The 15,956-nt window shown below is 33.2% G+C and overlaps 1 protein-coding gene across 2 annotated transcripts in view; it reads right to left on the bottom strand.

Moving 5' to 3' along the window:
• The window catches only part of Atx-1 (Ataxin 1), a 59,758-nt gene extending 44,189 nt beyond the window's left edge, over positions 1-15,569 (bottom strand). Inside the window, exon 1 of one of the 2 annotated variants that reach the window (XM_069062106.1) lies at positions 15,311-15,569. The gene's annotated coding sequence lies outside the window, so the exon portion shown is untranslated. Of the gene's footprint in view, positions 1-1,922; positions 2,144-15,310 lie in introns of those variants that run through there. The other variant, XM_069062105.1, reaches the window with a different exon arrangement.
• Between the last annotated feature and the right edge of the window lie 387 nt (positions 15,570-15,956).

The following is a 15,956-nucleotide window of genomic DNA, read 5'->3' as shown; positions in this document are numbered from 1 at the left end:
AGGTCATGTATTACTGCATCTGTCACAAAAATTCAGTCACAAATTTAGGCACTGTGTAAACTGTCTACGAGCACTTTGTTTTCGTTAAAAATAAAAAAATAATTAATAAATAATTAGTGTCTATTAATTTTGATTAATGAGGACTAATTAACCTTTGAAGAACAGTGCACATGGTACAGCAAAAAAAATTTCAAATTTCGGTCTCATTAATGTCATGAAATTGAATCAATTAATACTTTATAAAAAGTCGGCAGTAGTGTTACTACGGTTTGCGTCAACGCAAGTTTCTACAATAGAATAATTTCTACTTAATTTCCTACTTTGAAATCAAAGGCACAATAAAAAGATTTTTTTTGTTCGACACTGTCATAATTTGAGAATACATATTTTCCTGTGTGAACGGATTTTGATAAATGTCAGAACTTGTCAAAACGAAACGTCAAGCTAATTTTAAAGATTTTAAGCGATTTGGAGCCTTTAAGGGGGTCGTCGAACAAAAAAGCCCAATTTACACACGAACTCGTTAAATAAACTACTACATATTTCGTGTTCGTTTCCGGAGATACATAATGTGAAAAGTGGTACTATTCCGGACACGGAATCTTGGCCACAACTGACATTTAACTGACAAATATGTGTGAACTGGCCTTTATTGAATATAACCCAACTTTTTGACTCGTTAATGCCATTTCCTTGCTTTTTTGATGTCACAAGAAAAACTTCAAAACGATTTTTAATAATTGTCATTTATTAATGACACGAATGATTGGTTTACATCATTTTATTTAGAAATGTCTAAAAAATGTTGGCCAAGATTCAGTGTCCGGAATAGTATATGTATACAGTTGGTTGCAAAAAAAAACGGGAACTGTCATCACACTCGGCTGGCTGCTCCTCCACTAAAAAACCCAGACTCGGACGAAAAAGATGCACTTTTTGGGCCTTGATACATAAATAACTATTTTACTGATTTATTTACAAATAAACGGTGGATAATAAATTATCTCGTGAACAACTCGCGAAACATATTAGCATGATTGACAATGATATAAAAAAACAATAATGTTATCTCATCATTAATTTGAGTATTTTAAAATGTTCCGACCACTCGTTAAATAATCAACTTATCAAGGCCGATAAAATGTAAAAATAAGCAAAGTTGAAATTAGAATTTAAATGTAAACGGCTGGCAACGCTGAAACAGTTGAAACAATGGCGTATAGTAACAGCGATAGTAAAGACTGAAATTTACTACAAGAGCATTCCTGCAGCTCAATCGTTACACGGACCCTGCTACTGTGCAACTATCCAATCACGCAGCCGCCAGAAACTACATCGTGTTCTGTTACGTAAATCTCAACCTTTTACTGGTCGATTGTAGAGTTTACTCGAAATAGAACTGAGGAAGGAATATGCAAATTAATTTAATTTTTTAGACACGTTTCGGCAACATTTTGTTCGGCCTTTTTCCACACACTACTGAAGATCAAATTGTAAGGGAAGAATGACGTTATCCGAATGTTGGACAAAAGGTTTTCCAAAATGAAATGATGATTTTTTCTTCTGGGTATATTTTTTTCTAATGATCTAAAACTCGAGTGGGGGGTTCGCATGTTTATAAACAAGTTGTATGAATTGTGAGTGCAGTGGGAGAGAAAGAGATCGGGCGACAAACGACAAGAACAACCAATAAGAGAGCGCTTGGCAACAAGGCTTAGAACCGCACTTTTCGATACTTTTGGTCCGCGGTCCATACAAACCGGCTCAACTAGGCCTACATTCTTTAGGTGCGTTCCTGCAGACATTCGTGACCGATGACGCCACATGACGCCCGTTGGAGCTTTTTCCGATCAAAAAACGATTCTCAGTTTGGTTCCCGTGCGCTCCTGCTGCAGAAGCAAACAGGTGGATCTAGTGCTAACCTTGTGGCTTGCAGAGATGATTTGAAAAGGTACAAAAGGGTGCTCCATGTGCGACGAAATTCCAAGGATGCCACTTAACTAGAACTGCCGAGCATTGCAGGACCGCACTCACCACAACACTGTAAATCTACCAGCTGATTGCGTAGCCTAGCAGGATCGGACTGGCGTCACACCTACTCACACGTTACCGAGAAACTGAAATGAAATGAAACGCTGAGGCTGAACTCAAACTGGCGGCTGACGGTGACGGTGGTGGTGGTGGCAGAGAACGAAACTCTCCAGCGTCCTCTTCTGACTTATTCGCCGAACGATGGCGTTGACTCTCTCGCGCTCCTGATAATCGAAGCGCCCATTTTCCGCCTATTCCTGAGGATTGATTCTTCACCGACAAACGATTCGAAACGAATTGATGTCTAAAATAAACAGACATAGCCTCGTAAAGATTAGGGGTGGGACACCTCGCACCAAGTTAACGCTGATTGCTGGTAGCGAGGCTCATTCAACTGGTTTATGCTTGTCCCAACTTTACTACATTGTTGTACAATTCATATTATCCAACCGGTTGAATTGATTTACAGCAAAATACCTACCCAGTAATTTTTTAACACAAACTATACATCTTGTGTTTGCATAAACAACATTTTATTTTCTCTGTAACAACCGACGAGTATCCCTCAGTTACCATAATACATTTCATCTGTTTTAAAACACAGTGTTTTAAACTTTTTACTGCTTTTTCTACAATTTTATTAAACATTACATATTATTAAATGATTAGTGCAGAAAAATATTTGAACTTTGTTAAGATTGTTTTTTAAAAACCTGTAAACAACCAGCACAAAAATTATACGATTACATATTATTATATTGTAGATATATAATTATAATTGTATAACAATTGAAAACAATTATAACTGACCACATCTTTAACCTACCAATATTATTACATATCAAAGTAACAGTTACTACAAAACAAGGAACAAAATAATCCGAATGATATTATCAATTGTCCTTAATATTATATAAAATATATGTAATTGATTATTCAATAAGTTTCTTCCCAGAATTGATGGGAGTAATACCATAGGTTTCGAAAAAATCTAGTCAAGAACGGCTGTGAAAAACAAAAAGATCTGAAAACTTATGATTTAATCAAAAATGATTTTCGATTGAGAACGGTTTCGATAATATGTATTGGGTGATTCAAAATGATTGTGGCTAAGTATGGCAACTATGTACGAAAATTTATGTGGCAACTGTGTGGGTAGAATAGAGTTGACATTTATTTGACAGTTCATAGTCGCGCAATTTGAAAACTGTCAAATAAATGTGCAATGGTATAAAATTTTGAATCACCCAATATGTGGTTATATAGGGGCATTCACGAGTAATAACGGGCCTAACAACGTACCGATGCAACCAAATAAACATATTTCTCAAACGAGTAGATACCAATTGATCTTTTTATTTTTTAATGAATCCAAGACTGCTTTTATTAAGACAATTTTCAGTTGTCATTACGTGACATCTATGATGTATTTGTGTTTAAATAAAAATAACCTAAAAAAATTACAGTAATTTAGATGTCAACTTCATTTCAAATAAAAAAAAAAAACTAAAACCAACTACAGTAAAGTCCGATTATAGCGAACCCGTTTGTAACGAACTCTCGGTTATAACGTACTATATTTCAAGCAAAGAAAATTTTTCCATAAGCTCAATGTATTATTTTACCGGTTATAGCGAACCCGCTTATAACGAACTTTCGGATATAGTGAACTCTGGTTCATATCTGATATGACTTAAAATGTGAGGCAATTTTCCTTTTATAACGAACTCTTGAGGGGTTTCCCCGATTACTTTTCGCTTCACCTTAAAAGACAAGTACGACATTATTCAAAAAATACAAAGTTGTGTTAAACAAAGTGATATTTGCCACGAAATGAATTTAACAAAATCTTCCGTCTGCACAATATGGACGAAACGCAAACAGATTCGTGTCAAATGGTTGGCGGGGGATAATTTCTACATTTGAATTAAATTTTATCATTGAACTTGGTGTTTGTTTGTTTTTTTTTTGAGGTCAATTAAAATTTTTACATCAAGAATCAAATTAATTTTTTGAAGTAAAGTTTGTCATTTTTTCAAAAAAAAGAGGGGGTTGTCATTTAAAAAACATTGGTGATGACGTTATTGCTCAAAAACCAATAACGTTATTTAAACAAGTTGGGCGTCACAGGTTTTTCGAAATAAAATCGACCTGTCCGAGCGATTTTCTTAAAAACATCACATAGGTATACATAATGCTATTATGAATTTTGTTCCAAACTTTATGTTCACACTGTATATTACCGTTCTGCAAAGGATTCATGTTATTTTTCAATACTTATTTACTTCATCTCATTTCAAATGTAAAATAAAAAATAACTATTAAAAACACACTTTACTTTAATTTACCTATTATAGCGAACCTCGGATATAGCGAACTTATTTTGATACATTTTCTGGGTTCGTTATAACCGGACTTTACTGTACGTTTATTTTTTTTTTAATACATACATAAATATAAATGATCCACGAAGGCGATGAAAATGTATAACTGGTTGCGTTTCAATGTTTGTAAGGCCCATTATTACTCGTGAATAACCATGTATGTATACAGGGTGATTCTGAAATAAGTTTGGAAAAAAAATGTAGAGTATCCTTGACAAAATAATTCTGCGTAAATGACTTTTGGAAGTGAAATCAAAAGGATGGAAATTACCCTAGGTATATCCTTGTATTTTCAACGCCTATGAATAAGGAAAATTTTTCCGAATTTGTTCATTTCATTAGCAATCATGGTTCCAGCAACTCCACAATAAAGTCGTAGCTGCAAGCACACTGCTTTGTAAATGTTTTTATGGAAATGATCGAGAAGATTAAGGTTACGTTTGTGATTGACAGGAACCGTTGATTATTATTATTGTTGCTAAACTACCAAGATAATCAATTAATCACCTTTAACTCAGCAGCGTACTAGGAATTTTTACCAAATTTTCAATCATTTGTTTCTCGAAAACAAAAAAACTTTGATAAGAAAAATTTTTTGTCTATGACTTCTCATCATCACCAATTATCGCTTTTTTTTCCAAACTTATTTTAGAATCACCTGGATAGGTATTAGGAACAGTAATTTAATTTTAATTGCTTCTATTCTAATGATATCTTGTGTTTTTCTCATATACATAGTTGTAATTACCAATAACCATTTTATGTTCTTAATTAATGTGAATAAATATTCCACAGTAAAAGCCACACCTACAAGAAGAGAAATATGCAGGTAAAATGATACTGTGTATCACTTTGGAACTGCTTTTGTGATGCGCATACATTTTAGTTGTCAATTCCAATGAAGTATGTAATACCTAACTACCTCAACATAATGTAATTGTCAATTAATGAAACAAAGTCGGAGTAAATTAAAAACATTAAGTAAAAATTATTTGGCGAAAAGTATTCAATGACTCCTCGTTAAAAATGTAATTAATTCATTGTTGAGTCATGATAGATCAACGCAAATGTTTTCCTTTCACAAAGAACAGACAGTTTATTAAGCTTTACATTTACGAATGTCATTTATTACTATATTTGTAACAACATTTTATCTTATCACCGTATTCAAACAAGTTTTGTAAGGTTCTATATTTAGTCTTCTTCCGCACAGATGCATTAGTTCGCTTATCTCGTGATAAAAACTGTAAAATGTCAAAGATTCGCTATGCAAAGTTAATGCTATTCATGGAATGTGGGAGACGACCACACTGAAAAAGCATTCGCTTTTTATTTTTGTCGAAAGATAGTGCGATGTTTTAAATGTTATTCCTAATCGATAAAAATAGGTAATTAGGCGATTTCTTGTAAGACTTCGTATTACAACTTCGCGACATCTGATCTAGGCTTTTGTTATGGCACCTAATAAGAGCTAGATCCTGGGCCAGGAATAGACCCTTTGCGCGTCCCTGCGGTCGTCCTGGCAACTCGGAACCGAGCTCGTTGACGTCCGCAGGATCTACGACCTTCACCTCGCTCGTCTCGATTCACCTTACATACCTGTGTTACCTAGCCTGGGAGTTGTTTCGATTTTGCATTCACTATTGCTACTACATATTACTATCGTTGCGACTGGGAATTTTATTGCTGAAACGACGTCGGTACAATCTTTGATTCACCGAATTGAAAGTCAGCACTTGCAATAACTGTCACAAAAAAATAGTATTCATTGATTATTTCTTACTCTTAATTTCATAAAGTAATTAACATGTAGATTAAAAAAATTGATTTGAGCTAGACAGGCAGTAATTGAACATTACACATTTCTAATTTTCGTGGCGTAACTAGGTAGTGTTTAACACTTCAAATGAAACTCTATAGCCAGTATTAACAGTTTTTGCATCTATTAATGGGACCTTTTCAACACGAAACCGTAAGTCATTTTACATCATTACTTTCTACTGGGTACCACAAAATTCGCTGTTGTTAACATTTAAAAACATTCCATGTATCCCAATAATTAGTCTGCAAATATTTCATTTTTGTTGTATCCATGGAAATAAGAAAGAAAAATGAAAGCCATGTTCCCATACGTTATTTGAGGTAAATCGATGTAAAATCACTTCTTCGACATGCTGCAAATAATGCACCTGACCACAGTCAATCAAAATTATTATGCCACTGGCTAGTAAAAGACAAATATTCAAAATCTTTTTTAATATTTAAAATAAACAAGATCAAAGCTGCACCTTTTGAACCCCCCATCCCTATATCTTCAAATGTAAAAGATATAGAATTTTTTAATTATTTTCTAACATGAGTAGACATTGCCCGATTGAGTTGTTCCGCGAATTTTGGGGCACCCAGTATATTTGTGGGAGTTCCGAAAAAATAAAAAATATTACCTTAGCGTGTCAATTAATATGTAGTATAATAATCTCACTTAATATCACTTACTTCTCGTTCAACATAACTTTCCGTTCTGTGCCCAATTATACGTTGTCAATGGGGTACTTCTGCACAGCTCAAAGCTATTTTCAATTGTCGAAAATACACTTAAGATAACAAACATTATAAGTGCCCCACGAAATTGCTAAACAATTCAATAAGTAATTTAAACATACAACCAAAATTGTAATTAAATTGTAAACCAGGATAGTATCAGTTTTTTGATGTCCAAACAGAACTAAAATAACTCCAGCTCAACTGCGCCGAGTATAAATAAACTTTTCGGCTAACACATAGTTTACTTAATACAAGAACAGCCATTACTCATTGCAAAAATAAATGTTTAACAGTTCGAAAAAACTAAGCATATGTTTGTTGTCAAACATCTTAAAATTTAATCAAATACATGGCGGCTAAGGTTGATGTTGAAGTCATGTGTTTTATACATTTTAGATCTTTTGCAACACTTTTAGTAAATTGAAAAAATGTGATAAAAAAAAAGAAACGAGTCACCTACTTGAAAATTTATTTTTCTCTCGTGTGTACTCACTTCCACGTTGACACAAATTAACTAATTTTTAAGCTGTATTCGGTGTTAATTATGCTAACAAGTTTTTGTGCCAACATTCTGGAGTATATCGTGATTATTGCAAAAACTAACAGATAAACTTAATTTATAGCTTTTAATTATATAATTGGAAACAGAGCAATGGGTACTCTTTTCATACTTTTAACTAATTAAATATAACTTAGGTAATTAAATGCTCCCAGTTTTATTAAATCGTTAAAAATAAAAGGCAAGCCTTGTTTTAATTTTGTTAAGCTTTTTGCATTTCGGATATTAATTTTATTTTTTAAAGGGAAAATTCTGCTATGGCAATCATATCTAGAAGTGCTAACGTAGATGATGCACTCAAAAATTGACTTTTACTCGTATTATTGTTTGAATAAACAGAAAATTATTGAATATGTAATTGCAGAACATTCTGTCACATTTTTTTATACATATGTATTTCCAAAATTAAAAACACTTTCAAAGTAAAAAAAAATTAAACATTCGTTAGGTTCACAAATTATGAACACATTCTTCCCCTATAAAGAAAATACGTATTTATTTTGCTAGATTTAAAACAAGAGAAACAAGAGAGTAAGTAAACTAGGCAAAAATGAATAGGGAATTCTACAATTTTTCTTGGAAAGCAAAATAATTGCCCCAATCTTCCCACGTATTCTTAAACACAAGATACATTTGTGATACAAATGTGACAGGTACTTGAAACATTACATTAAATGTGCATATACATATATTTCTAACACATTTCATTACAAATTTTAAACTGTAGATATAAAAAATTCAAAAATGGAAAAATTCCCTATTCATTTTTGCTTAGTTTATATTAAAAAAACATTTCACATAAGCATAACGAACATAAAATTCAATAAAAGATCTTGCAAATTTCAAGTATGTACATATAATGTAACAGTCTGATAAAAATACCAGTTTAGATACAGTCCAGTAGAGTACCCACGTAAATTACTTGTGCACCCATTTTGGTTTCATTGACAAAACGTTGAACTAAATTGAAAACTGATTTTTTTGGCCAGTGCGTCAGTTTTAATAAAAACATTTCAGGAAACTTTAGCTTATAAGTAGATACCATTATACGAGTATGTATAGGGACATACAATATGTATGTATGTAGTCCCATTTTAAATACATAAACTCACTCACCATTCAGACATACCTATCTAACAAGGTTATTACATAAATATTTATTTGTAAATGATGTAAGCTTTAAACAGGATTTAATAAAGCATTTTAATTGTTTTGTTTACCCAATTCATTCATAAGCGATTTAATTATATTGCACCTGTTAAATTTAGATCTATCGCAAAATTTACGTAACATAGCAGTCAACAATCATACTTTTCACTTTTAAATTTAAAAAACACATTCAGGTACGCTAAAACCTTTTAATATCAATTAAAAATATGTATGTAGGTATGTATATGTATACATAATACATGATGTAGTCACTCCATTATTATACATATCTTGCATATATAATTTTGTCTCTAAAACTACAACTTTTTTTCAATTTTTATATAAGATTGAAAGTAAATGTGCATTGTTGTGTAAGCGTGCAGATCATACGGACACACCGTGTGCTTTCACAATTGTTTCTTTCCTTTTTAAAAAATGTTGATAATTTATTCTTGGCAAACATTTAAATAAAAAATGTGCTTCTTCTAGTCCGAATCGAAATTAATCCTTCATTAAAAATGTGCATAACAGGCAATTAAATTAAACATACAACAGGCACTGTCTGCATAAATTAAACATTTAGGCAGACGGCTGTAATAATTAATATGTTGACTGCGTTCCGCCACCAAATTTTTGCACATCCGTTGGTTGAAGGTCGTCTCAAATAATTTATTGTCTTTATTTTCCCAAACAATATAAATTAATGGACGCCAACATGGTCAAATTCCGGTTCATCATACTACACATAGGTACCAACTGTTCCGCGCCGTAACTCGAAAAACAATTCACTACGTGATGTGTGGCGAGGTGCTAATGTTTTTACTCCCAACAAAAAATTGAAGTGTTAAAAATTAAGCAAATTTTATTTTTCCAACAATATTTACTTACTTGGAATTTTATGTCTTATGTTAAATCACTGCAAGTCTTTAATTAATGTTAATGGACTTAATTTTTTTTTTACCAGGCACAACTGAAACCTGTGCGTCATATTCGAAATAACGCAATATGCCGTAATTCAGAGTTTTATGAAAATGTCTTCAAGGAATTTTGAGGAATCAGAAGTTACAGTAATTTTTAATTCACTGTAGAGAATAATATCGCCTTCACCTGGATCTATTTAAAACAATCTAAAATCACGAATCGTAACACTATAAGGTACTATCCGCCGACATTGCCAACGTGAAGAAGAGATATAAATACACGATCGATAAAAATGCGTTCCGTTGGTAATGTCATAATTTGCTAAACTAAGAATTGCCGTTCTTAAGATGATGTTACAGATTATCTTGAAGAAGATTTATATTTTGACATTGAAGAAAACAAAAAAGGAATGTTCTCAGTTTTCATTGAAATATCGCATTCCTAAATCTGGATACTCAACATTTTATCATGTCTCGACATATTTTTAATATGTAATACAAACTGCAGCCCTACACTTCTTAATATTAATATAGATGTGGAGGATAGGTAATCCTTCCTAATACGATTATTAAATGAGCGTGTTGAGAAAAGTCTAACCCACCTCCTAAAAAATTATCTGAAAGTGTTAAAACTGTATGTGTTTAAAGTGCAAATTTTTCAAGAGTTTAAGCCTGATCTTTAAACCTTTTATGAATTATGAATATATACGTACCATTGTAACCACCAATGAAACTATCACTGTCCACCAGAATCAGGACAATCTAAACTCGTTTTTTAAATATGCGAACAGGATGTTGAGCATAATTTTTTGTAATAAGCCTAACACAAAATAAAGGCAGATTATTTTTGTAAACCGTCGAAAGTCGTGGATAAAAATATATTAAAAAAAAAAGTTTCTCAATATAAAGCACGTTCAGATTAAAGTTTCGTTTACATCGTACAAATTACAAACTGAAATAGCGTTTCACTATGTGGTGCCATATCTAGGTACTTCATTTGCTTTATTCAGCTCAGTCGGACTTCCTACTGGTTCTCCGGCTGAAAAAATGTATTACTTTTTTATTCATTCAACGACCTAAGTATTTAATGAGAATTATATCATCAGTGTTCGCATCAAGAATGATATTAAAAATTTAGTCTTATCTTATGTATCTTATTTATTTTATCATCCATCAAGAGGATGATACAATTTAAACTATCAATAAACAGCGCTTTTCATATTAGTTTTGATGAAAAACTGATATTACGTATTAAAATTTTGAAAATTAGGTATTTATGTATAATACGTAATTATGAATAAAAAAATGTTTCAATCAAACTGATGAAAATAAATTTGAACTACATATAAGTTTTTAGTAACTGTTAACAATAAAGGGCGATCCAAAAACTTTTATCAAGACAAATATGAAATGATAATGCAGGAATGAACTTCTAGACGTGATCGGGATTTTGCGGTGTATGACATGGCAACTCCCGCAAATCGCAAATAAAATAAAAAGGCAATTCCAGTCGGTGTAACATTCTTTAACGATGGTGTAATATTTTATTGTTCAGCGTTTCCATATCGATGTTGTGACGTGTTTGGTAAAAGATCATATTCAATTTTATGCCACACGAATGTCAACAAAAGTTCGATGACCGCTCTGAAACCATTTGCGCCGTATATAATTGCACCAAATTATTCTCCTAATCCTCTGGTGTTGATTGTCTTAGTCAATCAACAGGTTACATAAACTTCACCTTTGAGACGCCACTTATCTTCAAAACTAGACAATATCACAATAAATAGGGCAGATAGTGCACCTATCTCATGAAGAAATCAAATAACAAACTTTTGTCCATTACATATGTATATACATATTTATCAATCGAAAGAAATTTCCTACTTAAAACCTCCACCCGCATGTTTGATGATCAATTAAATTTATAGCTCACTATCGCTGTGACGTTTTACAAATCAAAGTCAGCAAACAGAAACCTTCCAAAAAAATATACCTAGAAAGTCTACATAATAAATGCCTGATTGGAGATGAGTTTAGCAACAAATAACGCAAAACATGAGTGATTTCCTGGTTGCCGACGTATAAATAATGTGTCCAAATAAAAGGAAATTGTATCTAGTCATGTAACGAACAAATTATTTTTTCATTGCTGTTGCTCCTTTGAAGAAGCAATAAAATTCGAACATTCAAATATGTACAACAATTTTTCGTTTAATTTTTTATTTTCAAGGAAACTTTCAAGGTTCTTAGACACCTAAATTTACCAGATTCTAATTATTTTAGTAGTAAATTCGTAGGTTTATTGATCTACTTATCCTCCAAACTGCATTTTTAATTATTCTATTATTCAATTATTGAAATTATAATTACTGGTTATCTCTAAATAGATTTTAAGGCATTGAAATTATTATAAGTCAAGGTACTAATAAATATATAAGATTTTAATAGCTGCCGATTTATCGTAACAACTATACCTTTACAAAAAATACATAACCATTTACAAATCACACAAAACAGGGATACCGATATTGATTACAACAGGAAACACGGGCAGAAAATGTTTCCTACCGTTTCAGATCTTGGCAAAATAAATTATGTATGTAGTATTATAAGCAGATATCTATGTCTTTCCAAAGTTGTAAATACATACATACATTCACCTAGAATAATTATTAATTAGGTTATTTCCGGTTATTAATGTTGAATATAAAACGTTTACTGAAAATTTATTTTTAAACTTTTTCAACTTACATATTCTGTTTGCTCGATTTCTGAATATTCGACGTACGTAATAGTATATTGTATATCAAGAGTTGAAAATGAAAGATTTCATACGAGTTTGCAGAATTGAGCCACAAGCCGTAGGCGCGTGGCTTAAGCAATATAAAGCTGAAATTATTTATTATATATTATTGTTCACTTACACCCTTTGGTACACGATTCACAATTTATGACGCTATAAGTAGGTATGTATCACGTACATATGTATATTAATTGTTGATCTTGTACCTTAAAAAAGACGAATTCATGTTATTGCACTGCCTTTGAAGGTACATAAATATGTTTTGTTTGGTTTTATAGTATGTAATTAGGTTTACAAATTCTACTAATGTTACAAATTATCTAAAAAAAGATTGAAATGTTCAATACGGTGATGTTAACATTGTACCGAACCACCCTAGAACGGCCTAGGTCTAAATATGTACTTAAAAAAATCAGAAAAAATGTTTAACATCTTTTTGCCCACGTTTATCTATTAGAAATAAAACATAGATTGTTTTTTAAAACTTTCTTGTTTTATAGCAACTATAGATTTCCTAAAAATTCTTGTTAATTTCGTACAAATAAAATAAAATATGTATACCTAAACAATAATGTTTTACGTAGCATTATCAGCTTAGGTAAATAAAATGTTCAGGTTCAGAAACAAAATATTTAGACTCAGATTCTGAGATGTGTGCGTAGAATTTATTTTATTTAGCAATGAATTAATTTACTACACTTCATTGCATTTCCTTGTAAATTCCTGGTAACAAATGCATGTGTAAAATTTTCAATTTCAAAATTGGTTCACTGGAAACATTAATTAATTGATTGAACTCTTTCACCGCAGCTTATTATAGATCCTATGGATGTGAACGTGCTACTGTTACATTTTTCTATCTTGAATACAAGTTTGTTTTTAGTTTACATCGTAGCAATTCACTCAAACATTTTAGACAATATTAATAGCCAGCTATACGATACCTTGGTGACGGCTTCTTTGATCTCTTTGTCATTTACTTCCACAACATTACAGACATTTAACTGGCTGCTAAAATATGTAGTTCGAACATTACGCGGTTAGTTTTCAAAGAGGTAATTCTGAACTTTATCGTAGTTACAGTAAAACTGTTGATCATTGGAAATAATTTTATGGTTTTAACTTACTGGATAATAACAGTATTTCTATTGCATCTGATATCATAAACAAACTCATCCGTAACTCTGTGAAAAAGAAAACTTCCCAAATATGTGTATCTAGTATTGTGTTTATTGCTCAAATCTTAACCCAGCTTACAGTGATTACTACAAAAGTGACTAGCTCGACCATAAAAGGACATAAAACATTTGTCACGGCAAAAAGGTACGCAATTTAATAAAACAAACTTCCGCGGCTTTAAAGGACGTGCATAAAAAGTTTTGCGTGTCTTGTTGATTTAGTTTTTTGGCCATTATTTTTTTTTGTATACAGCACAAAAGAGTACTTTCCTCATTAATCGTACATAAATCCATAAAATGAGGCAAAATCAGTTTTAATGGTGACTCTTGTAAGTGACTGATTGCCCATTCCATAAATTTCTTTGCGGACAAGTGACCAGTTGATTCAAATCACGAACTACAAAACAAAACATCATAAAATATACGAACTAATACGGGCACCATTGTCCACTGCCTGCGACATGATGGCTGCATACAAAATAGATTGTTATTATTATTGTTACATTAATTATCGTTGTTTATCATAATCCAACGGGTTTTGTCTGCAACACTTGAAGTTGAATCATATTTGTGTAGATAGCAGATACATGAAAACACTGGTAGATGACCAAATTTTGCAGCGACTGCGTCGTGCTATAAACACAGTTCTCTGAGTCATGCCTTTGGACACTTTTGTTTGAGTACACTCCAAAGCCGAGCACTAGCTAACAACACCCATAACATGCGATGCATCGACTCTCCTACACCAAGCCGCGCTACTGTATACAGTTACATTTATATTTTTTGTAATGTTTGTTTATTATTTGGCAAACCGTGCACATGCTGCAACATCTGGATTTCTCCCGACCATCGCTTGATGTGTAAGAAAAAGGTTGTCGTCGAATGGACGATCGTATTGCCGTATAATGATGCTGTTTATACGAGTTTTACGAGGAACAGTAATGGGTCACTTTCTGGCTTCAATCCTGCAACGTGGGTTTAATTATCTGGTGTCGGGGGCAAGTCTATTTCCACATACTCAGCCAAATAGTGAACAGGCATGCAAATGAAAAACACAGGCGCTTGCATAAATACAGGAGAGGTCATTGGCGCCACCGTAAATACCTTCACCAAGCTCTGCCACTTCTTCTTGCCAACACGGTCATAATTTATTTGCCTGATTTTTATTAAACAGCACATTTGCATAGTTTACTTGTCTCATTCAGTTTTATTTTTGTGCTTAACTTGTCGTCCAACAGCCGTTATGTCAGAAACAGGTTACTTCCCGGGTTAAAAATACTTGCAATATGTAATGAAACCCACGCTGCAACGAAACCTGACGGTGTAGGTATGTTTATCCCGTTCTAGTCTTCATCTTCGAGCAACACAAGGTGAAGCTGAAGAGCTCGGCAAGAGATCCGCCGTTGTTACCTACTGTTCTGTGTGAAGACCTTTCGAAACCAAAGTGCACATGTACCTCCTGATTGTAGACAACCAAATTGCAAAATTGTGAAGAGATACAAGAATATTACTCGAAACTGCAATACAAACAGATAAGTACTGATAAGTAGGTACAACGATAAAAGCAATGACGTATTTCTGAATGATTATTATTGTTGGAGACGTTATCTTTTTATTGAATAATTGAGGTTCGAGTACCTAATTCCGGCGATAATTTCGTAGAAACGATCATTAAATCTTTCGGGGAAAGAAATCCAGAAGAAACTACGATCGCTCAAAACAATGGAGCTGGTACTTACTTGGAACTGGAACTGTCTGGGGTACCTACACTTCGGACAAGTTTCCACCGTGAAGACGTCGCGACTGGCGCTGATCACACTGTTCACATCTACACAACCACCAATTGTTGTTAATTGTGCCAAGTATGCATTTTTTTGAGCGCCGGCAATTTTATTCGGTCTGTGTGTGGAACGAATTACGTATCAACTGTTGCTGGTGCTCGATTTTACTGAGTGCGTACGCAAACACTTTACTACTACGCTACTACAGGAATGTAGCGGGGATACTACGAGAAGTGGACCTGGCAGAAGCCTCCGCATGAAAACGCCTTCCGAACGTCAAAACTTCAACGACCGGCTGCGGTAAGAAAGTTCAGGGCGTGTGGATGTTTTGAAGATGAGTGGATGAGATACGCGCGCCTGTGCCTGCGGAACGCAAGACGAGAACGAACTTGTGTCGGACAACGTTGGCACTGTTTTGGTGGGTACAGTTTTGGACGGTTCTGAGGCCGACGGACTGCTTAAAATATTGATATTGAAGCACTTGCCAGACTACAGTGTTGCTCTGGTGGCGCTGTCTCACCACGCCAGGTAGAGGACTTAAGTTTCACTCGGGAGAATTTACAATTGGGTTGACTGAATAAATCTCATTGTCAAATTAAATCTA

This window comes from Tenebrio molitor, chromosome 1 (assembly GCF_963966145.1).
Source record: "Tenebrio molitor chromosome 1, icTenMoli1.1, whole genome shotgun sequence".
NCBI classification, from domain to species: Eukaryota; Metazoa; Arthropoda; class Insecta; order Coleoptera; family Tenebrionidae; genus Tenebrio; species Tenebrio molitor.
This window is presented reverse-complemented; position numbering and strand designations above follow the sequence as displayed.